The 27299-nt window shown below is 50.9% G+C and overlaps 1 protein-coding gene across 2 annotated transcripts in view; it reads left to right on the top strand.

Moving 5' to 3' along the window:
• Positions 1-20558: 20558 nt before the first annotated feature.
• uba6 (ubiquitin like modifier activating enzyme 6) overlaps positions 20559-27299 on the top strand; it is a 143392-nt gene continuing 136651 nt past the window's right edge. The window contains exon 1 of one of the 2 annotated variants that reach the window (XM_067983410.1): positions 20559-20735. The gene's annotated coding sequence lies outside the window, so the exon portion shown is untranslated. Of the gene's footprint in view, positions 20784-27299 lie in introns of both variants that reach the window. The other variant, XM_067983411.1, reaches the window with a different exon arrangement.

The following is a 27299-nucleotide window of genomic DNA, read 5'->3' as shown; positions in this document are numbered from 1 at the left end:
AGTCCTATTCCCCCGCTCTTTCCCCGTAGCCCTGCAAATATTTTCCCTTCAACTATTTATCCAATTCCTTTTTGAAAGCCACGATTGAATCTGCTTCCATCACCCTTTCAGGCAGCGCATTCCAGATCATAACTACTCAATGCGTAAAAGGTTTTTCCTCATGTCACCTTTGGTTCTTTTGCCAATCACCTTAAATCTGTGTCCTCTGGTTCTCGACCCTTCCGCCAATGGGAACAGTTTCTCTTTATCTACTTTATCTAAACCCTTCATTTTTATCAAATCTTCTCTCAACCTTCTCTGCTCTAAGGAGAACAACCCCAGCTTCTCCACTCTATCCATGTAACTGAAGTCCCACATCCTTAGAACTATTCTAGTAAATCTTTTCTGCCCCTTCTCTAAGGCTTTCATGTCCTTCCTAAAGTGCAGAGCCAAGAATTGGACACAATACTCCAGTGTTTTATAAAGGTTCAACATAGCTTCCTTGCTTTTGTACTTTATGCCTCTATTTATAAAGCCCAGATCCCGTATGTCTTTTTAACCGCTTTCTCAACCTGTCCTGTCACCTTCAAAGATTAGTGCACATATACCCCCAGGTCTCTCTGTTCCTCCACCCCCTTTAAAATTGTACCATTTAGTTAATATTGCCTCTCCTCGTTCTTCCTGCCAAAATGTATCACTTCGCACTTCCGTGTTAAATTTCATCTGCCGTGTGTCCGCCCATTCCACCAGCCTGTCCATGTCCTCTTGAAGTCTATTACTATCATACAAACGTAGAAGGAGGCCATTCGGCCCATTGTGTCCGAGCAGGTCGAAAAAGAGCTACCCAGCCTAATCACACTTTCCTGCACTTGATCCATAGCCTTGTAGCACTTCAAGTGCATATCCAAGCACATTTTAAATGTGATGAGGGTTTCTGCCTCTACCACCCTTTCAGGTAGTGAATTCCAGACCCCCACCAACCACTGGGTGAAAAAAATTTTCCTCAGCTCCCCTCTAATCCTTGTACCAATTACTTTAAATCTATGCCCCTTGGTTATTGACCTCTCTACTAAGGGAAATAGGTCCTTCCTATCCACTCTATCTAGGCCCCTCATAAATTTATACATCTCATTTAAATCACCTTTCAGCCTCCTCTGTTCCAAAGAAAACAACGCCAGCCTATCCAACCTTTTCTCATAGCTAAAATTCTTCAGTCCTGGCAACATTCTCGTAAATCTTCTCTGTACCCGCTCTAGTGCAGTCACATCTTTCCTTTAATGTGGTGACCAGAACTGTACACAGTACTCTAGCTGTGGCCTAACTAGTGTTTTGTACAGTTCTAGTATAACCTCCCTGTTCTTATATTCTATGCCTTGGCTAATAAAGGGAAGTATCCCATATGCCTTCTTAACCGCCTTAACTAACTGTCCTGCTACCTTCAGGGATCTGTGGACATGCACTCCAAGGTCCCTCTCTTCCTATACACCTCTCAGTATCCTCCCATTTATTATGTATTCCCTTGCCTTGTTTGCCCTCCCCAAATGCATTACCTCACACTTTTCCGGATTGAATTCCATTTGCCACTTTTCTGCCCACCTGATCAGTCCATTGATATCTTTCTGCAGTCTACAGCTTTCCTCCTCACTACCACACGGCCAATTTTTGTATCATCTGCAAACTTCTTAATCATGCCCCCTGCATTTAAGTCTAAATAATTAATATATACCACAAAAAGCAAGGGACCTAGTATTGAGCCCTGTGGAACCCAAATGGAAACAGGCTTCCAATCACAAAAACACCCGTCGGCCATTACCCTTTGCTTCCTGCAACTGAGCCAATTTTGGTTCCAATTTGCCACTTTCCCTTGGATCCCATGGGCTTTTACTTTTTTGACCAGCTTGCCATATCTTCCTCTCTGTTTACTACACTTCCAAGTTTTGTGTCATATGCAAATGCTGAAATTGTGCCCTGTACACCCAAGTCCAAGTCATTAATATATATCAAAAAAAGCAGTGGTCCTAGTACGGACCCCTGGGGAACACCATTGAATACCTTCCTCCAGTCCAAAAAATAACCGTTCATCACTACTCTGTTTGTTGTCATTTAACTAATTTCATATCCATGCTGCCACCACCCCTTTTATTCCATGGGCTTCAATTTTGCTGACAAGCCTATTGTGTAGCACTTTATCAAACACCTTTTGAAAGGTGTTTTGAAAGGAATCAAGTTAGTTAAACACGATTTGCCTTTAACAAATCCATGCTGACTTTCCTGTATTAATCCACATTTGTCCAAATGCCTATTAATTTAGTCTCGGATTACCGTTTCTTAAAGCTTCCTCACCACCGAGGTTAAACTGACTGGCCTGTAGTTGCTGGGTTTATCCTTTTTTGAACAAGGGTGTAACATTTGCAATTCTCCAGTCCTCTGGCACCACTCCCATATCGAAGGATGGCTGGAAGATTATGGCCAGCACCTCTGCAATTTCCACCCTTACTTTCCTCAGCAACCTAGGATGCATCCCATCCGGAATGGGTGACTTATCTACTTTAAGTACAGCCAGTCTTTCTAGTACCTCTTCTTTATCAATTTTTAGCCCATCCAGTATCTCAACTACCTCCTCTTTTACTGTGACTTTGGCAACATCTTCTTCCTTAGTAAAGACAGAGGCAAAGTACTCATTTAGCCATGCCCTCTGCCTCCATGCATAGGTCTCCTTTTTGGTCCCTAATTGACCCCACCTCTCCTCTTGCTACCCATTCACTATTTATGTGCCTGTAGAAGATTTTTAGATTCCCTTTTATGTTAGCAACCAGTCTATTATCATACTCTCTCTTTGCCCCTCTTATTTCCTTTTTCACTTCTCCTCTGTACTTTCTTTATTCAGCCTGGTTCTCACTTGCATTATCAACCTGACATCTGTCAAATGCCTGTTTTTTTTAATTCAATTTACTCTCTATCTCTTTTGTCATCCAGGGAGCTCTGGCTTTGGTTGCCCTACCTTTCCCCGTCATTGGAATGTACTTAGACTATACCCGAACCATCTCCTCTTTAAAGGCCGCACATTGTTCGATTACAGATTTGCCTGCCAATCTTTGGTTCCAATTTACCCAGACCAGATTGGTTCTCAACCCACTGAAATTGGCCCTCCTCCAATTAAGTATTTTTATTCTAGATTGCTGCTTGTCCTTTTCCATAACTAATCTAAACCTTATGATACTATGATCACTGTTCCCTAAATGTTCCCCCACTGACACTTGCTCCACTTGACCCACTTCATTCCCCAGAACTAGATTCAGCAATGCCTCCTTCCTCATTGGGCCGGAAACATATTGATCAAGAAAGTTCTCCTGAACGCACTTCAGAAATTCCTCCCCCTCTTTGCCCTTTACACTATTACTCTCCCAGTCTATATTAGGATAGTTGAAGTCCCCCATTATCACTACTCTATAGTTCTTGCAACTCTCTGTAATTTCCCTGCAAATTTGCTCCTCTATATCCTTCCCACTAGTTGGTGGCCTATAGAATACGCCCAATAGTGTAATGGTGCCTCTATTGTTTCTTCACTCTAACCAAATAGATTTTGTCCTTGGCCCCTAAAGGACATCCTCTCTCTCCAGCATTGCAATATTCTCCTTAATCAATACTGCCAACACCACCATCCTTTTTTACCTTCCCTATCTTTCCTGAACACCTTGTATCCAGGAAGTTTTAGTACCCAATCCTGCCCTTTTTAGAGCCAGGTCTCCGTTATCGCCACTACATCATATTCCCATGTGGCTATTTGCACCTGCAGCTCACCAAGCTTAGTTACCGTGCTTCATGCTTTTACACACATGCACTCTGAACCTATCTTAGACATTCTCATATTCTCTCTTAGTCTGATCGCATCTAATGCTGTCCTATTTCTTACTCTGGTGCTATCTGTCTCTCCCATTCTAATGTTACATTTTGGTGCCCATCCCCCTGCCAAATTAATTTAAACCCTCCCCCACAGCACTAGTGAACCTCCCCGCGAGGACATTGGTCCCAGCTCTGTTGAGGTGCAATCCGTCCCTCTTGAATATAGACTATGCTAACTTCTCAAATAAGGAAAATAATAAATGATTTGCAATTTCCATATTAGGAACATAGGAACAGGAGTAGGCCATTCAGCCCCTCGTGCCTGCTCCGCCATTTGATAAGATCATGGCTGATCTGTGATCTAACTCCATAGACCCACCTTTGGCCCATATCCCTTAATACCTTTGGTTGCCAAAAAGCTATCTATCTCACATTTAAATTTAGCAATTGAGCTAGTATCAATTGCCGTTTGTGGAAGAGAGTTCCAAACTTTTACCACCCTTTGCGTGTAGAAATGTTTTCTAATCTCGCTCCTGAAAGGTCTGGCTCTAATTTTTAGACTGTGCCCCCTACTCCTAGAATCCCCAACCAGCGGAAATAGTTTCTCTCTATCCACCCTATCTGTTCCCCTTAATATCTTATAAACTTCGATCAGATCACCCCTTAACCTTCGTAACTCAAGAGAATACAACCCCAATTTGTGTAATCTCTCCTCGTAACTTAACCCTTGAAGTACGGGTATCATTCTACTAAACCTACGCTGCACTCCCTCCAAGGCCAATATGTCCTTCCGAAGGTGCGGTGCCCAGAACTGCTCACAGTACTCCAGGTGCGGTCTAACCAGAGTTTTGTATAGCTGCAGCATAACTTCTGCCCCCTTGTACTCTAGTCCTCTAGATATAAAGGCCAGCATTCCATTTGCCTTCTTGATTATTTTCTGCACCTGTTCATGACACTTCAATGATCTATGTACCTGAACCCCTAAGTGCCTTTGGACATCCACTGTTTTTAACTTTTTACCATTTAGAAAGTACCCTGTTCTATCCTTTTTTGATCCAAAGTGGATGACCTCACATTTGTCTACATTGAATTCCATTTGCCACAGTTTTGCCCATTTACCTAATCTATCAATATTTTATAATTAACTTTTATGTGCATAGTTTTTCTTATATTCTTACCAACTATGGGAGGGACCTGGCCTGCCCCAGTTTCATTGAAAGTTTCAATATGACTCTAATTTGAATAGCCTAATAAAATCCCCTGACGGTTGCCAGGTTTTGTGAAGTTAAATTCAAAGCAGCCGTGAGTCATGCAAATAACTGAACAAATTGCACTGTATGTTTGTGTTTGAATTGGCTCTTCCTTCAAGCTTGTGTTGAGTTAGGCTGGTATATGACTTGTGAGTGCAGCTAGTTTTTAAACATCTTACGTACGTGTCTAAATTAAAGGAGCCACCATCAAGCTCAAGGCAGGGACGAAAAATAAGGCTTTGTTTTTCCGGCACTGCTATCAGCAGTCTAATATAAGTAAGTTATTGAGGCTACCACTTACCTCAAAACCAAGAATCGCTGTTTTCCCACGCTCCATTGATTTTCATAACCCACTGTTTTGAGTTATATGAGCATTGTGGGTATTTGTAGGCTGTCTGACAATAATCATAGAATCATAGAATCATACAGTACAGAAGGAGGTCATTCGGCCCATCGTGCCTGTGCCGGCTCTTTGATAGAGCTAACCAATTAGTCCCACTCCCCTGCTATTGCCCTGCAAATTTTTCCACTTCAAGTATATATCTTGGGTGTCCTCGTACAAGAAACACAGAAAGTTAGTATGTAGGTACAGCAAGCAATTAGAAAGGCCAATGGCATTTTGGCCTTTATTGCAAGGGGGTTGGAGTACAAGAGTAAGGAAGTCTTACTACAGTTGTACAGGGCTTTGGTGAGACCTCACCTGGAGTACTGCGTACAGTTTTGGTCTCCTTATCTAAGGAAGGATATACTTGCCTTAGAGGCAGCGCAACAAAGTTTAACTAGATTAATTCCTGGGATGGGAGGGTTGTCCTTTGAAGAGGTTGAGTAGAATGGGCCTATACTCCCTGGAGTATAGGCCCATTCTACTCAACCTCTTCAAAGAAACATATAGGATTGAAACATATAAGATTATGAGGGGTCTTGACAGGGTAAATGCTGAGAGATTGTTTCCCCTGGCTGGAGAGTCTAGAACTAGGGGGCATAATCACAGGATACGGGGTCGGCCGTTCAAGACTGAGATGAGGAGGAATTTCTTCACTCAGAGCGTTGTGAATCTTTGGAATTCTCTACCCCAGAGGACTGTGGATGCTGAGTGATTGAATATATTCAAGGCTGAGATGGATAGATTTTTTTAGGCTCTAGGGGAATCAAGGGATATGGAGATCGGGCGGGAATATGGAGTTGAGGTCGAAGATCAGTCATGACCTTATTGAATGGCGGAGCAGGCTCGAGGGACCGTATGGCCTACTCCTGCTTTTATTTCTTATGTTCTTATCTTATGCTCTTATGTATCCAATTCCCTTTTGAAAGTTATTATTGAATCTGCTTCCACCACCCTTTCAGGCAGTGCATTCCAGATGATAACAACTCGCTGCGTAAAAATCTTTTCCTCATGTCACCTCTGGTTCTTTTGCCAATTATCTTAAATCTGTGTTCTCTGGTTACCAACCCTTCTGCCACTGGAAACAGTTTCTCCTTATTTACTCAATCAAAACCGTTCATGATTTTGAAGACCTCTATCAAATCTCCCTTTAACCTTCTCTATTCCAAGGAGAACAACCCCAGCTTCTCCAGTCTCTCCACATAACTGAAGTCCCTCATCCCTGGTACCATTCTAGTAAATCTCTTCTGCACCCTCTCTAAGGTCTTGACATCCTGCCTAAAGTGTGGTGTCCAGAATTGAACACACTGCTCCAGCTGAGGCCTAACCAGTGTTTTATAAAGGTTAGCATAACTTCCTTGCTTTTGTACTCAATGCCTCTATTAATAAAGCCCAGGATCCCACATGCTTTTTTTAACAGCCTTCTCAACTTTTCCTGCCACCTTCAAAGATTTGTGTAAGTATACCCCCAGTCTCTCTCTGTTCCTGCACCCCCTTTAAAATTGTACCATTTAGTTTATATTGTCCCTCCTCATTCTTCCTACCGAAATGAATCACTTCACACTTCTCTGCCTTAAATTTAATCTGCCACATGTCTGCCCATTTCACCAGTCTGTCTATGTCCATGGAGAGCTTTAAGCACAGAGCTTGGTGAGAGTTGGGTGAATCCGCTAAACAGAGTGATGATGGGAATTTGGTGCAGAGGGGGAAGGAGGTGCTAAGTAATTTAAACCAAGGGGTAACAATAAATAAATATATAAATAATCAGCGCAATTAATTAGATCAAGGAGATAACTTTAAAATTAAGCAAGTAGAGGATACCGACATTAAAGGGATCTGAATTGCATTAAATAAAAATCTGGCACACATAAATTAAAAATAATAAATAGGAGTAAGGGAATAGTAAACTAAAAATATATACATATAACATAAGAGACATATATATCCATACACCATATATCCACTCCATCACCAAGGCCACCTACTTCTACCTCTGTAACATTGCCCGCCTCAGCTCATCTGCTGCTGAAACCCTCAACCATGGCTTTGTTATCTCTAGACTTGACTATTTCAATGCTCTCCTGGCCGGCCTCCCATCTTCCACCCTCCATAAACTTGAGATCTGCTGCCCGTATCCTAACTCGCACCATGTCCTGTTCATGTTCCAGGAGGTGCTCACTCCGCAGCTACAGAGAGTTCAGGAGGATAGTAAGTGGGTGGCCATCCGGCAGGTTGGGAAGAGGCAGGCAGTGCAGGAATCCTCTGGGAGTGTGCCATCCTCAAACTGGTTTTCAGTGCTGAATACCGCTGAGGATGATGACACCTCGGGAGAGTGCAGTCTTGGGTACATCCACGGCACCGTGGGGCAAATGACTGCACTGGGGACACAGCAAAATGTAGAAATGCAGTGGTCATGGCAGATTCGAAAGTCAGGGGGATAGACCGGCGTTTCTGCAATCGCCGACGTGAGTCTCATATGGTGTGTTTCTTCCCTGGTGTCAGGGTAAAGGACATCACTGAATGGGTGCAGAACATTTTGCGGGGGTAGGGGAAACAGCGGGAAGTCATGGCCCATGTTGGAACCAATGGCATAGATAGGAAAAGGGTTGAGGTTCTACAGACAGAGTTTCAGGAGCTAGGGAGGAAGTTAAAGAACAGGACCTCAAAGGTAGTCATCTCTGGATTACTCCCAGTGTCACGTGCTAGTGAGTATAGAAGAAGTAAGCTAGGACAAGTTAACGCAGGCTGGAGAAATGGTGAAGGAGGGAGGGCTTCAGATTCCTGGGGCATTGGGACCAGTTCTGGGGCAAGATGGATGGATTGTACTTCAACAGGGCTGGGACCATTGTCCTCGCTGGAAGGTTAACTAGTGCTGTGTGGGAGAGTTTAAACTAATTTGGCAGGGGTGGGGCACCAGGATGAAATAGGAGGGATCAGACAGTGGGGAAATGCGAGGCAGTCTAGGATGGGTTTGCAGTGCATGTGCGTAAATGCACGGAGCGTGGTAAATGAGGTTGGTGAGCTACAGGCACAAGTAGCCACATGGGATTATGATATAGTGGCAATAACAGAGACCTGGCTTCAACAAGGGGAGGAATGGGCACTTAATATTCCTGGCTACAAGGTATTCAGGAAAGATAGGAAAGGAAAAAATGGAGAAGGGGTGGCAGTAATGATCAAAGATACTGTTACAGCACTAGATAGGGATGATGTACTTGAGGGTTCAAAGACAGAATCTATTTGGTTAGAATTAAGGAACAATAGAGGAGCCATTACGCTGCTGGGTGTATACTATAGGCCATCAAATAGCGGGAAGGAGATAGAGGAGCAAATTTGCAGGCAAATTGCAGAAAGATGCAAGAACTTTATAGTGATAATGAGGGACTTCAATTATCCTAATATAGGCCGGGAAAATAACAGTGTAAAGGGCAAAGAGGGGGAGGAATTCTTGAAATGTGTACAAGAGAACTTTCTTGATCAGCATGTTTCCAGCCCAATGAGGAAGGAAGCAGTGCTGGATCTAGTTCTGGGGAATGAAAAGGGGCACGTGAAACGTGTTTCAGTGGGAGAGCATTTGGGAAATAGTGATCAGAATATCATTAGGTTTAGAGTAGTTACGGAAAAGGACAAGGAAAAATCAAATGTGAAAATACTCAACTGGAGGAGGGCTAATTTCAGTGAGTTGAATACGGATCTGGCCCAAGTGGATTGGAATCAAAGACTGGCAGGTATAACAGTAAATGAGGAGAACTGAAAAAGGAAATAAGAGGGGCAAAGAGAGTGTATGAGAATAGATTAGAGGGTAACATAAAAGGGAACCCAAAAGACATTTAGAAAAATATAAATAGTAAAAGGGTAGTCAAAGGAAGGGTTGGACCGATTAGAGAGCAAAAAGGAAATCTTCTTGTGGAGGTAGAGGGCATGGCTGAGGTTCTAAATGAGTACTTTGCATCTGTCTTCACTAAAGAAGAGATGCTGCCAATGTCACAGTAAAGGAGGAGGTAGCTGAGAAATTGAATAGGATAAAAATAGATAAAGAGGAGATACTAAAAAGGACCTCCCATGGAATCCCACACTCGCTCACCTGACGAAGGAGAAAGCCTCCGAAAGCTTGTGATTTTCAAAAAAAACAGTTGGACTATAACCTGGTGTTGTAAGATTCCTTACATTTGTCAACCCCAGTCCATCACCGGCATCTCCACATCATGACTAAAAAGGATGGCAGCGTTCAAAGTAGAAAAGTCACCTGGTCCAGATGGGATGAAAGACTTCAGTTGCATGGAAAGATGAGAGAAACTGGGGTTATTCTCCATAGAGCAGAGAAGGTTAAGAGGACAATTGATAGAAATGTTCAAAATCATGAAGGCTTTTGATAGTGTAAATAAGGAGAAACTGTTTCCAGTGGCAGAAGGGTCAGTAACGAGAGGTCATAAATTTAAGGCAATTGGCTAAAGAACCAGAGGCGAGATGAGGAAAAATATTTTACGCAGCAAGCTGTTATGATCTGGAAAGCACTGCCTGAAAGGGTGGTGGAAGCAGATTCAATAATAAGTTTCAAAAGGGAATTGGATAAACACTTGAAGTGGAAAAAATTGTAGGGCTATGAGGAAAGAGCAGGGGAATGGGACTAATTGGATAGCTCTTTCAAAGAGCCAGCACAGGCACAATGGGCTGAATGGCCGCCTTCTGTGCTGTTTCATTCTATGATTCTATGTCCTCATGGAGTCTGTTACTATCCTCCTAACTGTTTACTACATTTCCGAGTTTTGTGTCATCTGCAATCTTTGAAATCATGCCCTGTATACCCAAGTCCAGATTATTAATATATATCAAAAAGACCATGGTCATAAGACAGATCCCTGGGGGACACCATTGTATACTTTCTTCCAGTCTGAAAAACAACCGTTCACTACTACTCTCTACTTTCTGTCCCTTAGCCAATTTATTATCCACGCAGCCATTGCCCCTTTAATCCCATGGGCTTCAATTTTGCTAACAAGTTTATTATGTGGTACTTTATCAAGCGCCTTTTGAAAGTCCATATACACAATATCAACTGCCCTGCCCTCATCAATCCTCTCCATTTACTTCATTTATTGAAAATGTTACATTATGCATCGACTACTAACTGAATATTGATGGAGTGGAATCCCTTTCTGTTCAAATAAACATGTTCCTCATCGGTTGGTGCTCAGAATACCGCAGGAATACAATCAATCACACCAATCACATTGCAAAATGTGGGTTGGCTCTGTACCATCTACAGGATGCACTGCAGCAACTTGCCAAGGCTTCTTCGACAGCTTCTCCCAAACATGCAGCCTCTACCACATAGAAGAACAAGGGCAGCAGGCACATGGGAACACCATTACCTCCAAGTTCCCCTCCAAGTCACACGCCATCCAGACTTGGAAATATATCGCCGTTCCTTCATTGTTGCTGGGTTAAAATCCTGGAACTCCCTACCCAATAGCACTGTGGGAGTATCTTCACCACATGGACTGCGGCGGTTCAAGAAGAAGGTCCACCACCAGCTTCTCAAAAACAACTAGAGATGTGCAATAAATGCCGGTCTTGCTAGCTGGGACCCAATATAGGTCAGTGAGCACAGGGTTGATGGGTGAATGGGACTTGGTGCGAGTTAAGATATGGGCAGCAGAGTAATGAGTACAGGGAATGTAGATGTGGAAAAGGCAAATATTTTTACTAATTGCAGCCATTTCCTCCGAACACGATTCTTGTGACCACATTGGTGCAAACCTGGGACTCTTAATAGAAGCGAGGGGACAGGTCAGAGCAAGGAGTCCACATGACAGTAAAGTGTTTAGGTTTCGTTCTGCTGTTGGTTTGCCCTATATAATAAACTACCCATAATGTACATAATGTATGCAATGGATGGAGTTTAACAAGAAAATAGTTTGATTAGAGCCTTCACCTGTTTATTGTGAAAGGATTGGCATAAATTAAGAAGACAGCAAAACTCGATCAAAATTAATGCTTGAAAATACACATTTAATATGAAAATACGGCCTCAATACAAAAAGTACAAACATTCAAGGGGCACCATTGTGGTAGTGGAGATTTCGGCGCAGTTTAATTTCTTAACAGCGGAGGAGAAATTGAACCTTGTTTCGCCTGGTTCTTGGGCAAAAAGATAACTGTGGAGGGTTGAATTTTGGGTCATGATCTCACATGCCCAATCTTCCCTGGGAGCGTGTGCAGGGCACCCGCCTGAAACAGGCATTAGGCAGCTTGAATATGCAAATCCGGATCCTAACGCTGGTTTTAGGACCCCGATGCAAAATTGGTGAGCAAATACACGGAGAACGTTAAGGGGAGATTTAATAGTAGTGTTCAAAATTATGAAGGGTTTTGATAGAGTAAATGAGGAGAAACTGTTTCCACTGGAGGATGGATCAATAACCAGAGGACATAGATTTAAGGTAATTGGCAAAAGAACCCAGAGGGGAGATGAGGAGAAATATTTTTACGCTGCGAGTTGTCGTGATCCGGAATATGTTGCCTGAAAGGACGGTGGAAGCAGATTCAATAGTAACTTGCAAAAGGGAATTGGATATGTACTTGAAATGGAAAAATTTGCAGGGCTATGGGGTAGAGCAGGAGACTAATTGGCTAACTCTTTCAAAGAGCTGGCACAGGCACGATGGGACGAATGGTCTTCTTCTGTGCTGTGTGATTCTACGATAATCACTTAAAATGGGCGGAGCAGGCGCTGTGCATGCTCCGACCAGTTGTTCTGGGTTTTCAGCGGTCCTTAAAGGGGCCGCTAGAAGTTGCCCACAAAAGGGTAAGAAAACTTTTTAATAGATAATTTCTGTGGGCCGCTACAAGCCTGGACTGCCCCCCACCCCACCCCCAGACCTACCAGCCTGGCGCTGGAGCCAGCCGAAATTCTGAAGGCTCTGACCAGCAAGCTGCATAGGCACACTTGATTGGCATCCGCAGCTTGCCGGTTTCGTGCAGATGAGGCCTGAGCGCCGATTCTGGGCATGCGTTCGTATTGTGACACTTTCTGGTGCAAGTTGAATTTCTCTCCCAGCATGTCGGTTAACAGTCAGTTAAATGCCCCCATTTTGATCATGTGGGAGAGTTCACACTGTGTGTACGCCCGCTATTATGCAATGGTTTGAATTTTGATTTCAGTTAAATTGTTCATAAACAAATAAAAACTCTAAACATTTTATTAACAAACACAATCAGTAATGCAAAGACATTAGGGGAGATTTTCCTGGATCCGCACCCAGGTCCACTGGACGTCAGGCAGGTCAGAGCGTCCACCTGTAAAGAAACTTGCCCAATTTCCTCAGAGACGCTGCGCCCGGACGATCTATGCCTGTAAAGGAACCTTCCTTTTTTTCCGATATTCGCTGTGCCCAGGTGATCCAGTGTGCCCGGCACAGAACTAGGCAAATTTCCCCTCCAGTGTCACCCTTCTGTGCGGTTCTTTCACAAAGCTAGTGACTCAAAGTCAATTGCACAGCATAACAACAGTCCTTTATCTGTGCGTTTGGTGCTTAGATTTTTGTTTGCTGTTGTGCAGATTCCTTCTTGCTAGAATGCAGCAGTTATTCTCATTGAGTTTGAAGTATAGCAAATTGTTTGGTATGAACAAGGTTTATCATTTAGTTTTTTAATGTTGCTGTCATTTGCAGTGTGTTCTGTGTAATGGAGGTAACTTCACTTGTTGTGATTCTCTAGTCTAACCTGTCAATGCACTGACTGGTGGTAGTTGGCTAGTTTTGCGCAGTGTCAGTATCATTTTTTTGAAATAAAAAAGTCAAACCTCGCAGGAGCAGGAGCGAACCTATGATCATAAACGTCGGGCCCCAGGATGAGCAAGTAGAATCAGCTATTACCAGTTTAAGCTTTGCTAATGTAGAGGTAGATCCTAATGCTGACCGGAAACCGGTCTAACACCTTTTTCCAGTAGGGTGAAAACCATTTTTTTGCAGCGGACATGGCGACAAGGACTACCTGAGCACCTGGGCACGGGGTGCGAAATACTGTCAGGCTGACTGCAAGGACGGGTGAAGGAACCTCGCCATGGCAATGAAATGTCTTCATGAAGAAAGATTTTCTCGATGCCTGTGGTTTCAAGGCCGCGGATATCTTCTGCCTGCAAGACTTCCTGAGGAGCGGATACTTCGACATGACCTTCAGCAATGTCGCAAGTTGCCTAAAGATCCTCCAGGCCTTCAAGGAGAAGGGGAAGGAATCACCGTTGTTGCTTTTCACTGCGGAGCCGCTCTTCGCGCTCCCGCTGGAGAAGGAACGGATGTTGACAGTCCACATGTTTAACCCGCATGCGCCCGTCATGGATGTACTGATGTTCCTCGAGAGATACGTGGAAGGAGTGGGTCGAAGCATCAACATCAAGGACATGTTCGGGATCTGGACGAGCAAGAGGAGCATCCAAGCGACGCTGAGGGGGGATGACGAGAGAAACATCCTTCACCTCCCGTCAAATTTCATGATTGGGCTGAGTCGTGAACATGTGGTGTACCGGGGCAGCCCAGAGTGTGTCGCTCCAGTGGCAAACCTGGGCACGAGGCGGCCTCCTGTAAGGCGGTGATCTGCAGGAACTGCAGGAAGGAGGGCCACCAGGCGCTGGACTGTCAGGAGGCCAAATGCTGCAACATGTGTGGGGAGACTGGTTATCTGTACAAGACCTGCCCAAACCGCAGACACAGCTACGCAAAGGCAGCGAGAAGCGGGGCGACGCAAGAGGAGAGCAGCAGTCATGGCTAACCCAAAGGAGGCCAGACCCCCCTCCCCTCCAGCCGTGCCCCCCCCCACCACCCCGTGAAAGAGCCAACGACCAGGAGGAGGACACAGAGCAGGAAGGGAGCAGTGAGGAAACCAGCCAACCCCGACGCTCAACCCCGAGACTTTCCCTTGGCACGCAGAGCCGACGGATGGTGAACCGGGGTGGAAGAAGGATGGACCAAGCAGGGAAAAAACAAGAATAAGTCCCATAGGATCAAAAGAACTAGTGCCAAAGGTGGGACCAGCAGCGAGAGGTGCTTAGAGTCCCCAAAGGACAACAGTGGCCACTCCTCGGCTGACAAATAGGAAAAGGGGGGGAGATCCTGCCTTCATCAAAGGAAGCGGCAAAACGTGACACTGACCAGTGACACAGACAGCATGCTCCAGCTCCAGGAACCCGGGAGCAGCTCTGGGGTGCCGAGAGCAGTGACGCATCCAGCGCACTCCAACTCCAGGACACCGAGAGCAGTGACGCGCCCAGCGCACCCCAACTCCAGGACACCGAGAGCAGTGATGCACCCTGCGCACCCCAACTCCAGGACACCGAGAGCAGTGACGCATCCAGCGCACTCCAACTCCAGGACACCGAGAGCAGTGACGCGCCCAGCGCACCCCAACTCCAGGACACCGAGAGCAGTGATGCACCCAGCGCACTCCAACTCCAGGACACCGAGAGCAGTGACGCATCCAGCGCACTCCAACTCCAGGACACCGAGAGCAGTGACGCATCCAGCGCACCCCAACTCCAGGACACCGAGAGCAGTGACGCATCCAGCGCACCCCAACTCCAGGACACCGAGAGCAGTGACGCATCCAGCGCACTCCAACTCCAGGACACCGAGAGCAGTGACGCACCCAGCGCACCCCAACTCCAGGACACCGAGAGCAGTGACGCACCCAGCGCACTCCAACTCCAGGACACCGAGAGCAGTGACGCACCCAGCGCACTCCAACTCCAGGACACCGAGAGCAGTGACGCACCCAGCGCACCCCAACTCCAGGACACCGAGAGCAGTGACGCACCCAGCGCACCCCAACTCCAGGACACCGAGAGCAGTGACGCACCCAGCGCACCCCAACTCCAGGACACCGAGAGCAGTGACGCATCCAGCGCACTCCACCTCCAGGACACCGAGAGCAGTGACGCACCCAGCGCACTCCAACTCCAGGACACCGAGAGCAGTGACGCACCCAGCGCACTCCAACTCCAGGACACCGAGAGAAGCGATGCGGAGAGCGAGGTCCCCCAACTCCGGGTGACCGGGAGCAGCATGACGGTCGCAGAGAGCGAACAACCATCGAAGGCCGAGGAGCCGGACCTGGTCGTGGATCTCACAGACACACCACCCCACGAGACCCCCGCCGACGACCCCTGAGCACGGACACACCCCCAAGGGAGGGCAGACCTCATACCTCAGCCCAAGGACCGTCCAGCAGTTCGTGCACACCTTGCAAATGCAGAATCTGGACCAAGGGATGGAGATGGAGGGTAACGTAGAACCTGGACTGATGTAATTGTAGGACCATAATGTTTGTCCTTTTTGTATTTTTAAAATGGCTTTAAAAATCGCATCAATCAACGTGCGTAGTATTAAACTGACTACACTTTGTGATGCGATCCTGAACTACCTGTCCAGGGTCAAGGGGGACCTGCTGTTCTTGCAGGAGTGCGGGATCTTAGCAACTACCGAAAGTGGTCATGCATGTGGACCCAGGGGCAGTCGATCTGGTCAGGGGGCAATGATAGTCGTTCCTCAGGCCTGGGGATTCTGCTGCAAGGAGGACAATTCAACATCACCGAAGTTGAAGAATTGGTGGGGGGGGCCACCTGCTCGTAGCAGACGTTCGGTATAAGAACGCCATGCTCTGACTGATCAATGTGTACGCCACGACCCTCAAAAGCGAGCGGCTGGAGGTCTTCCAGCATCTCCCGATGCTGCTGGCGACCTCCAGGCGGTCGTTCTCGCTGGAGACTTCAACTGCATCATCGATGCAGCTGGATGATCCAGCAGGGCCGATGGAATACTGAACAACACGTCCAAACTCCTGATAGAAGCGGTGAAAGACGCAAAGCCTCGTGACGTCTTCAGTCTGACCACTGCCTCCTACTGGCCGACTGTCAATCGCAGGAAGACCAGAAGGTGGGCAGGGGAACATGGAAGCTGAACGTGAGACTGTTGAACATCGAGGAACTAAGGAGGGATTACACAGGTTGGAGGAACATGAAACCCCTCTTTGACTCCATGATGCACTGGTGGGAAGAGACCAAGGCCAACATCAGGAGGTTCTTCATCTTCAAATTTCCATGTTGTAAACTTCTATGATTTCCATGTTGTAAACTTCTATGATTCTATGAAAGGTGTTCAGAAGGCAAGAGAGAAACAGAGGAAATTGTCCTAGCTCCAGAAAAGCATGCAGGATCCACGCCAGCTGCAATTGATGGTGGTCGATGGCGGGAAGGAACTCAGAGAGATGAAGGGCCAGCAAGCCTCGCTCTTCATCTCCAAGGCCTCAATCATCTTCCGGTCCGGAGTCCACTCCGTGGAGCAGGATGAGAAGTGCTCGCGCTTCTTCTTCCAGAAGCTGCAGAGAGAGATCCCTGTGATCAGCAGCCTGAAGGAGGAAGACGGCTCGGTGACAACTTCGCAGGCCGACATACTGAGGATCAGCAAGTCCTTTTATGCCAGGCTGTATGACGCAAAGCCCACAGTCAGCACGGCCTCCCAGTCCTTCCTGTCTCCTATCACATAAATCTTAGAGGACAGCGAGCGGGAGAGCATGGATTGGCCGCTGACTTTGGATAAGCTGACAAAAGCCGTCCGGTCCTTCGAGAAGAGCAGAAATCCCGGAAGCGATGGCTTACCGGTTGAGTTGTATTCGGCTCTGTGGGACTGGATAGGCCCAGACTTGCCAGAAGTGTACGGGGGATGCTTCTGGCAGGCAGCCTGTCAGAGTCCATGAAGAAAGGCATCATCACCCTCATCTACAAGTGGAAGGGGGAGAGGGAAGAAATCAGAAATTAACAACCCATCTCCTTGCTAAATGTCAACTACAAGATTCTGTCTAAGGTCATTGTCAACAGGCTCAAGTCTGCTCTGGAGCTACTGATCCACCCTGATCAGACCTGTACTGTACCCGGCAGAAAGATCTCTGATAGTCTTGTACTGCTCAGGGATACGATAACCTACATGCAGGAAAGGGGGGTGAATACCTGCCTCATCAGCTTGAACCAAGAGAAGGCCTTTGACAGAAAATCCCACACGCACACGATGGACATGCTCTCCAAAATGGGGTATGGGGAGAGAATCCGCGATTGGATCCGACTGCTCTACGCAGACATCCAAAGCGCAGTCCTAATCAATGAGTGGGAGTCGGAGAGCTTTCCGATCAGATCTGGAGTCAGGCTCTCTGTTCTCTCTTTGTGGTCTTGTTTGTGTGTTCTATCAAGCCATTTGCCACGTCCATCAGAAAGGACGCAGGTATCAGGGGAGTGACCTTCCCAGGCAGCGGAGGCTCTCAGCTTAAGGCCACCCTGTACACGGACAACATCAACGTCTTTTGCTCTGATCATCGGTCGGTCCACAGACTGATGGGCATCTGCGGCCAGTTCAAGCTGGCCTCGAGGGCCAGAGTGATCCGCAGTTAGAGCGAGACCATGTTCTTTGGCAGGTGGGAGGTCCAACTACCTGAAGATGCTAGGGATCTGGTTCGGAGGGGGGGGGGCCCCAGGCCTGCACCAAGAACTGAGAGGAATGGCTCGCCTTGGCCAAACAGAAGCTTGGTACGTTGTGAGGGGGCGTTCCCTCTCCATGGCCGGCAGAAACCTGTTGATAAAATGAGGTGCTCCTGGTGTTGCTCTACATGCCCCAGGTCTGGCCCATCCCCGCCGCTTCACCATCACAGTCACCCGAGCCATCTTCCACTTTGTCTGGAGGTCCAAGATGGACTGCGTCCGCAGGGACACCATGTACAAGCCCCCAGGTAAAGGGGGGAAGGGTGTCCCCAATGCTGCCCTGATCCTGATGGCCACCTTTGTGTGTGTATGCCTCAGGATATGAGTAGAGCCCCGGTATGCAAACACCAAGTGTCGCTACGTGCTGAGTTTCTACCCGTCCAGCTGGACCATACCCCACCACCTGTCCCAGGTGGAGAAGTTGCTAAAGAGGAACCCTTTTGATCACAAGGCCGTCAGACAGTGGTCGGCACGGAACATTCTGGGGGTCCTGCACGGAAGGGAGAGGGTGGATCCGATCAGGCAGTTCCCTGACCAGACAGTCAAAGCCATTTGGCAGAACGTGTCATCGCCGGAACTGACCAACAGGCACCAGGATGTAGCTTGGATATTGGTGAGAAGGGCCCTTCTAGTGCGGTCTTTCCTGCATGCACGAAATCTCAGCATTCGAGGCTCTAGCATGGACTGCCCTTTCACGCAGAAGGTGTGGAGAGAGATGCAATGGTATCTGTCCCAATTCATTCCCAACAGCTCGGTAACACAGGTCTATGGGCTGTTCCCCGAGACAGATATCAACTGCTGCTGAAAGACCATCAAGTCAGTGAAGGAAGCCCTTTGGTCTGCCCGAAACCTGCTGGTTTTCCAGCTGAAGGAGCTGTCCACAACTGAGTGAAGCCAATTGACATACTCCGAGGTCCAGGGGTATGTGCAGCGGGATGCACTGGTGAGGTGCGGCCTATGCAAAGGCTCTATGAGGAAAGCCCACCGTGTAAGGCCATCCCACCCTAAATTGTACAGCATGTATTAGAAGATATGCACCGTGTTTTGAATTGTAATGATGGGATCAGAGTGTTTACAATCAGTATTATATTTTTTTGAATTGTAATTGTGATATTTACATTGAACTGTGTGTATGCTTAAATTTTAAGAAATTAAGTATATTTTGAAATATTAAAAAAAAAGTTGAGATGCATTGGTATCTGTCCTGGTTCATCCCCAACAGCTCGGTAACACAGGACCCTGTGCTCTACGGACTGTTCTCTGGGATACACACTGAGACAGACATCCACTGCTGCTGGAAGACCGTCAACTCAGCGAAGGAGGCCCTTTGGTCCACCTGAAATCTGCTGATCTTCCAGCTGAAGGAACTGTCCATAAATGAGTGTTGCCAACTGGCACACTCCAAGGTCCAGGAGTACATGCTGCAGGATGTTCTGAAGCGAGGTGCGGCCTACGCAAAGGCTTTTGGGGAAAGGCCACCCCACCTTGTATTGTACACCATGTGTTATAAGATATGTGCTGTGTTTTGAATTGTAATAATGGGATCATACTGTGTACGATTTATATTGCATTGTTTTGAACTGAATTGTTTTGGAATTGTAATTTTTACATTGAATTCTGTGCACCTTTAAATTCTATGAAATAAATTACATTTTGAAATTTATAAAAAGCTAGTTGCTAGATTCTCTCCCACCACCCCCCCCCCCTTTTCTTTGCAGTGTATTCTGCGAAGCAGAGGTAATTTTATTTGCTGTGAGACTGGTGACTGCTGGCTCTTTCATTGCACTGTTTCCTGGAGTGCAAACTTAGGCTGCTCTTTCACCTTGCCTGTGTGCAGTGGAGGCAACATCACTTACTATTTCCGCAGAGAAAACTCTCAGTATAGCTGGCTCGTTGCTAGACTCTCTCTGCACTGTGCTCTATGCAGTGGTGTTAACATCACTCTCTATTTCTGCAGAGTAACCTGTCAGTGCACTGACTCTTTCTTTCTGCACTGTGCTCTGTGCAGTGGTGATAACATCACTCTCTATTTCTGCAGAGTAACCTGTCAGTGCACTGACTCTTTCTTTCTGCACTGTGCTCTGTGCAGTGGTGATAACATCACTCTCTATTTCTGCAAAGTAACCTGTCAGTGCACTGACTGACTTTCTCTCTGCACTGTGCTCTGTGCAGTGGTGATAACATCACTCTCTATTTCTGCAGAGTAACCTGTCAGTGCACTGACTCTTTCTTTCTTTCTGCACTGTGCTCTATGCAGTGGTGATAACATCACTCTCTATTTCTGCAGAGTAACCTGTCAGTGCACTGACTGACTTTCTCTCTGCACTGTGCTCTGTGCAGTGGTGATAACATCACTCTCTATTTCTGCAGAGTAACCTGTCAGTGCACTGACTCTTTCTTTCTGCACTGTGCAGTGGTGATAACATCACTCTCTATTTCTGCAGAGTGACCTGTCAGTGCACTGACTGACTCTCTCTTTCTCTCTGTGCAGTGGAACGAACCTGAATGACTCTTTCTGCGGTGCTGACTGAAGGTTGCTCTCTCTTTGACTGCTGTTGACATGTGTTGCTGCTGTCCCGGAAGTGTTTGCCGGAGCAGCGGGTAGGGTGAGAGGTCACTCATTCACACAAACAGCGAGAGCCGGCGCCTCAACACCGGGACTGTCGTCAACATCGGCCGAGAGCTGCGCCCGTCCGCCCGCCCGCCCCGCGGTGAGGACCCCCGGCCTGAGAGCCCGGCCTGTGTCGAGAGCGTGTTCTGGGTGAGTGTTGGGAGCGGCTGTGTGGAGAGATAGGCCCCGAGCAGGAGGGTGAGTAAGCAAAGGGAGCCCGGGGAGAGGAGCCCGGGGAGAGGGGAGAGGAGCCCGGGGAGAGGGAGCCCGGGGAGAGGGGAGAGGGAGCCCGGGGAGAGGGGAGAGGGAGCCCGGGGAGAGGGAGCCCGGGGAGAGGGGAGAGGGAGCCCGGGGAGAGAGGAGAGGAGCCCGGGGAGAGGGAGCCCGGGGAGGGAGCCCGGGGAGAGGGAGCCCGGGGAGGGAGCCCGGGGAGAGGGAGCCCGGGGAGGGAGCCCGGGGAGAGAGGAGAGGAGCCCGGGGAGAGAGGAGAGGAGCCCGGGGCGGCTTCGACTCAATCCCCAACACCACTCGACTCAATCCCCAACACCACTCGTCTCAATCCCCAACACCACTCGCCTCGATCCCCAACACCACTCGCCTCGATCCCCAACACCACTCGCCTCGATCCCCAACACCACTCGTCTCGATCCCCAACACCACTCGTCTCGATCCCCAACACCACTCGTCTCAATCCCCAACACCACTCGCCTCGATCCCCAACACCACTCGCCTCGATCCCCAACACCACTCGCCTCGATCCCCAACACCACTCGCCTCGATCCCCAACACCACTCGCCTCGATCCCCAACACCACTCGTCTCAATCCCCAACACCACTCGCCTCGATCCCCAACACCACTCGCCTCGATCCCCAACACCACTCGACTCAATCCCCAACACCACTCGCCTCGATCCCCAACACCACTCGACTCAATCCCCAACACCACTCGCCTCAATCCCCAACACCACTCGACTCAATCCCCAACACCACTCGACTCAATCCCCAACACCACTCGCCTCGATCCCCAACACCACTCGTCTCAATCCCCAACACCACTCGCCTCGATCCCCAACACCACTCGACTCAATCCCCAACACCACTCGCCTCAATCCCCAACACCACTCGACTCAATCCCCAACACCACTCGCCTCAATCCCCAACACCACTCGTCTCGATCCCCAACACCACTCGACTCGATCCCCAACACCACTCGCCTCGATCCCCAACACCACTCGCCTCGATCCCCAACACCACTCGCCTCGATCCCCAACACCACTCGCCTCGATCCCCAACACCACTCGCCTCGATCCCCAACACCACTCGCCTCGATCCCCAACACCACTCGCCTCGATCCCCAACACCACTCGCCTCGATCCCCAACACCACTCGCCTCGATCCCCAACACCACTCGCCTCGATCCCCAACACCACTCGCCTCGATCCCCAACACCACTCGCCTCGATCCCAACACCACTCGCCTCGATCCCCAACACCACTCGCCTCGATCCCCAACACCACTCGCCTCGATCCCCAACACCACTCGCCTCGATCCCCAACACCACTCGCCTCGATCCCCAACACCACTCGCCTCGATCCCCAACACCACTCGCCTCGATCCCCAACACCACTCGCCTCGATCCCCAACACCACTCGCCTCGATCCCCAACACCACTCGCCTCGATCCCCAACACCACTCGCCTCGATCCCCAACACCACTCGCCTCGATCCCCAACACCACTCGCCTCGATCCCCAACACCACTCGCCTCGATCCCCAACACCACTCGCCTCGATCCCCAACACCACTCGCCTCGATCCCCAACACCACTCGCCTCGATCCCCAACACCACTCGCCTCGATCCCCAACACCACTCGCCTCGATCCCCAACACCACTCGCCTCGATCCCCAACACCACTCGCCTCGATCCCCAACACCACTCGCCTCGATCCCCAACACCACTCGCCTCGATCCCCAACACCACTCGCCTCGATCCCCAACACCACTCGCCTCGATCCCCAACACCACTCGCCTCGATCCCAACACCACTCGCCTCGATCCCCAACACCACTCGCCTCGATCCCCAACACCACTCGCCTCGATCCCCAACACCACTCGCCTCGATCCCCAACACCACTCGCCTCGATCCCCAACACCACTCGCCTCGATCCCCAACACCACTCGCCTCGATCCCCAACACCACTCGCCTCGATCCCCAACACCACTCGCCTCGATCCCCAACACCACTCGCCTCGATCCCCAACACCACTCGCCTCGATCCCCAACACCACTCGCCTCGATCCCCAACACCACTCGCCTCGATCCCCAACACCACTCGCCTCGATCCCCAACACCACTCGCCTCGATCCCCAACACCACTCGCCTCGATCCCCAACACCACTCGCCTCGATCCCCAACACCACTCGCCTCGATCCCCAACACCACTCGCCTCGATCCCCAACACCACTCGCCTCGATCCCCAACACCACTCGCCTCGATCCCCAACACCACTCGCCTCGATCCCCAACACCACTCGCCTCGATCCCCAACACCACTCGCCTCGATCCCCAACACCACTCGCCTCGATCCCCAACACCACTCGCCTCGATCCCCAACACCACTCGCCTCGATCCCCAACACCACTCGCCTCGATCCCCAACACCACTCGCCTCGATCCCCAACACCACTCGCCTCGATCCCCAACACCACTCGCCTCGATCCCCAACACCACTCGCCTCGATCCCCAACACCACTCGCCTCGATCCCCACACCCCTCGATCCCCAACACCACTCGCCTCGATCCCCAACACCACTCGCCTCGATCCCCAACACCACTCGCCTCGATCCCCAACACCACTCGCCTCGATCCCCAACACCACTCGCCTCGATCCCCAACACCACTCGCCTCGATCCCCAACACCACTCGCCTCGATCCCCAACACCACTCGCCTCGATCCCCAACACCACTCGCCTCGATCCCCAACACCACTCGCCTCGATCCCCAACACCACTCGCCTCGATCCCAACACCACTCGCCTCGATCCCCAACACCACTCGCCTCGATCCCCAACACCACTCGCCTCGATCCCCAACACCACTCGCCTCGATCCCCAACACCACTCGCCTCGATCCCCAACACCACTCGCCTCGATCCCCAACACCACTCGCCTCGATCCCCAACACCACTCGCCTCGATCCCCAACACCACTCGCCTCGATCCCCAACACCACTCGCCTCGATCCCCAACACCACTCGCCTCGATCCCCAACACCACTCGCCTCGATCCCCAACACCACTCGCCTCGATCCCCAACACCACTCGCCTCGATCCCCAACACCACTCGCCTCGATCCCCAACACCACTCGCCTCGATCCCCAACACCACTCGCCTCGATCCCCAACACCACTCGCCTCGATCCCCAACACCACTCGCCTCGATCCCCAACACCACTCGCCTCGATCCCCAACACCACTCGCCTCGATCCCCAACACCACTCGCCTCGATCCCCAACACCACTCGCCTCGATCCCCAACACCACTCGCCTCGATCCCCAACACCACTCGCCTCGATCCCCAACACCACTCGCCTCGATCCCAACACCACTCGCCTCGATCCCCAACACCACTCGCCTCGATCCCCAACACCACTCGCCTCGATCCCCAACACCACTCGCCTCGATCCCCAACACCACTCGCCTCGATCCCCAACACCACTCGCCTCGATCCCCAACACCACTCGCCTCGATCCCCAACACCACTCGCCTCGATCCCAACACCACTCGCCTCGATCCCCAACACCACTCGCCTCGATCCCCAACACCACTCGCCTCGATCCCCAACACCACTCGCCTCGATCCCCAACACACTCGCCTCGATCCCCAACACCACTCGCCTCGATCCCCAACACCACTCGCCTCGATCCCCAACACCACTCGCCTCGATCCCCAACACCACTCGCCTCGATCCCCAACACCACTCGCCTCGATCCCCAACACCACTCGCCTCGATCCCCAACACCACTCGCCTCGATCCCCAACACCACTCGCCTCGATCCCCAACACCACTCGCCTCGATCCCCAACACCACTCGCCTCGATCCCCAACACCACTCGCCTCGATCCCCAACACCACTCGCCTCGATCCCCAACACCACTCGCCTCGATCCCCAACACCACTCGCCTCGATCCCCAACACCACTCGCCTCGATCCCCAACACCACTCGCCTCGATCCCCAACACCACTCGCCTCGATCCCCAACACCACTCGCCTCGATCCCCAACACCACTCGCCTCGATCCCCAACACCACTCGCCTCGATCCCCAACACCACTCGCCTCGATCCCCAACACCACTCGCCTCGATCCCCAACACCACTCGCCTCGATCCCCAACACCACTCGCCTCGATCCCCAACACCACTCGCCTCGATCCCCAACACCACTCGCCTCGATCCCCAACACCACTCGCCTCGATCCCCAACACCACTCGCCTCGATCCCCAACACCACTCGCCTCGATCCCCAACACCACTCGCCTCGATCCCCAACACCACTCGCCTCGATCCCCAACACCACTCGCCTCGATCCCCAACACCACTCGCCTCGATCCCCAACACCACTCGCCTCGATCCCCAACACCACTCGCCTCGATCCCCAACACCACTCGCCTCGATCCCCAACACCACTCGCCTCGATCCCCAACACCACTCGCCTCGATCCCCAACACCACTCGCCTCGATCCCCAACACCACTCGCCTCGATCCCCAACACCACTCGCCTCGATCCCCAACACCACTCGCCTCGATCCCCAACACCACTCGCCTCGATCCCCAACACCACTCGCCTCGATCCCCAACACCACTCGCCTCGATCCCCAACACCACTCGCCTCGATCCCCAACACCACTCGCCTCGATCCCCAACACCACTCGCCTCGATCCCCAACACCACTCGCCTCGATCCCCAACACCACTCGCCTCGATCCCCAACACCACTCGCCTCGATCCCCAACACCACTCGCCTCGATCCCCAACACCACTCGCCTCGATCCCCAACACCACTCGCCTCGATCCCCAACACCACTCGCCTCGATCCCCAACACCACTCGCCTCGATCCCCAACACCACTCGCCTCGATCCCCAACACCACTCGCCTCGATCCCCAACACCACTCGCCTCGATCCCCAACACCACTCGCCTCGATCCCCAACACCACTCGCCTCGATCCCCAACACCACTCGCCTCGATCCCCAACACCACTCGCCTCGATCCCCAACACCACTCGCCTCGATCCCCAACACCACTCGCCTCGATCCCCAACACCACTCGCCTCGATCCCCAACACCACTCGCCTCGATCCCCAACACCACTCGCCTCGATCCCCAACACCACTCGCCTCGATCCCCAACACCACTCGCCTCGATCCCCAACACCACTCGCCTCGATCCCCAACACCACTCGCCTCGATCCCCAACACCACTCGCCTCGATCCCCAACACCACTCGCCTCGATCCCCAACACCACTCGCCTCGATCCCCAACACCACTCGCCTCGATCCCCAACACCACTCGCCTCGATCCCCAACACCACTCGCCTCGATCCCCAACACCACTCGCCTCGATCCCCAACACCACTCGCCTCGATCCCCAACACCACTCGCCTCGATCCCCAACACCACTCGCCTCGATCCCCAACACCACTCGCCTCGATCCCCAACACCACTCGCCTCGATCCCCAACACCACTCGCCTCGATCCCCAACACCACTCGCCTCGATCCCCAACACCACTCGCCTCGATCCCCAACACCACTCGCCTCGATCCCCAACACCACTCGCCTCGATCCCCAACACCACTCGCCTCGATCCCCAACACCACTCGCCTCGATCCCCAACACCACTCGCCTCGATCCCCAACACCACTCGCCTCGATCCCCAACACCACTCGCCTCGATCCCCAACACCACTCGCCTCGATCCCAACACCACTCGCCTCGATCCCCAACACCACTCGCCTCGATCCCCAACACCACTCGCCTCGATCCCCAACACCACTCGCCTCGATCCCCAACACCACTCGCCTCGATCCCCAACACACTCGCCTCGATCCCCAACACCACTCGCCTCGATCCCCAACACCACTCGCCTCGATCCCCAACACCACTCGCCTCGATCCCCAACACCACTCGCCTCGATCCCCAACACCACTCGCCTCGATCCCCAACACCACTCGCCTCGATCCCCAACACCACTCGCCTCGATCCCCAACACCACTCGCCTCGATCCCCAACACCACTCGCCTCGATCCCCAACACCACTCGCCTCGATCCCAACACCACTCGCCTCGATCCCCAACACCACTCGCCTCGATCCCCAACACCACTCGCCTCGATCCCCAACACCACTCGCCTCGATCCCCAACACCACTCGCCTCGATCCCCAACACCACTCGCCTCGATCCCCAACACCACTCGCCTCGATCCCCAACACCACTCGCCTCGATCCCCAACACCACTCGCCTCGATCCCCAACACCACTCGCCTCGATCCCCAACACCACTCGCCTCGATCCCCAACACCACTCGCCTCGATCCCCAACACCACTCGCCTCGATCCCCAACACCACTCGCCTCGATCCCCAACACCACTCGCCTCGATCCCCAACACCACTCGCCTCGATCCCCAACACCACTCGCCTCGATCCCCAACACCACTCGCCTCGATCCCCAACAC

Source organism: Heptranchias perlo, chromosome 4 (genome assembly GCF_035084215.1).
Source record: "Heptranchias perlo isolate sHepPer1 chromosome 4, sHepPer1.hap1, whole genome shotgun sequence".
Lineage (NCBI taxonomy): Eukaryota > Metazoa > Chordata > Chondrichthyes > Hexanchiformes > Hexanchidae > Heptranchias > Heptranchias perlo.
Note: the sequence above shows the minus strand (reverse complement) of the source record. Positions and strands in the feature narration are given on the sequence as shown.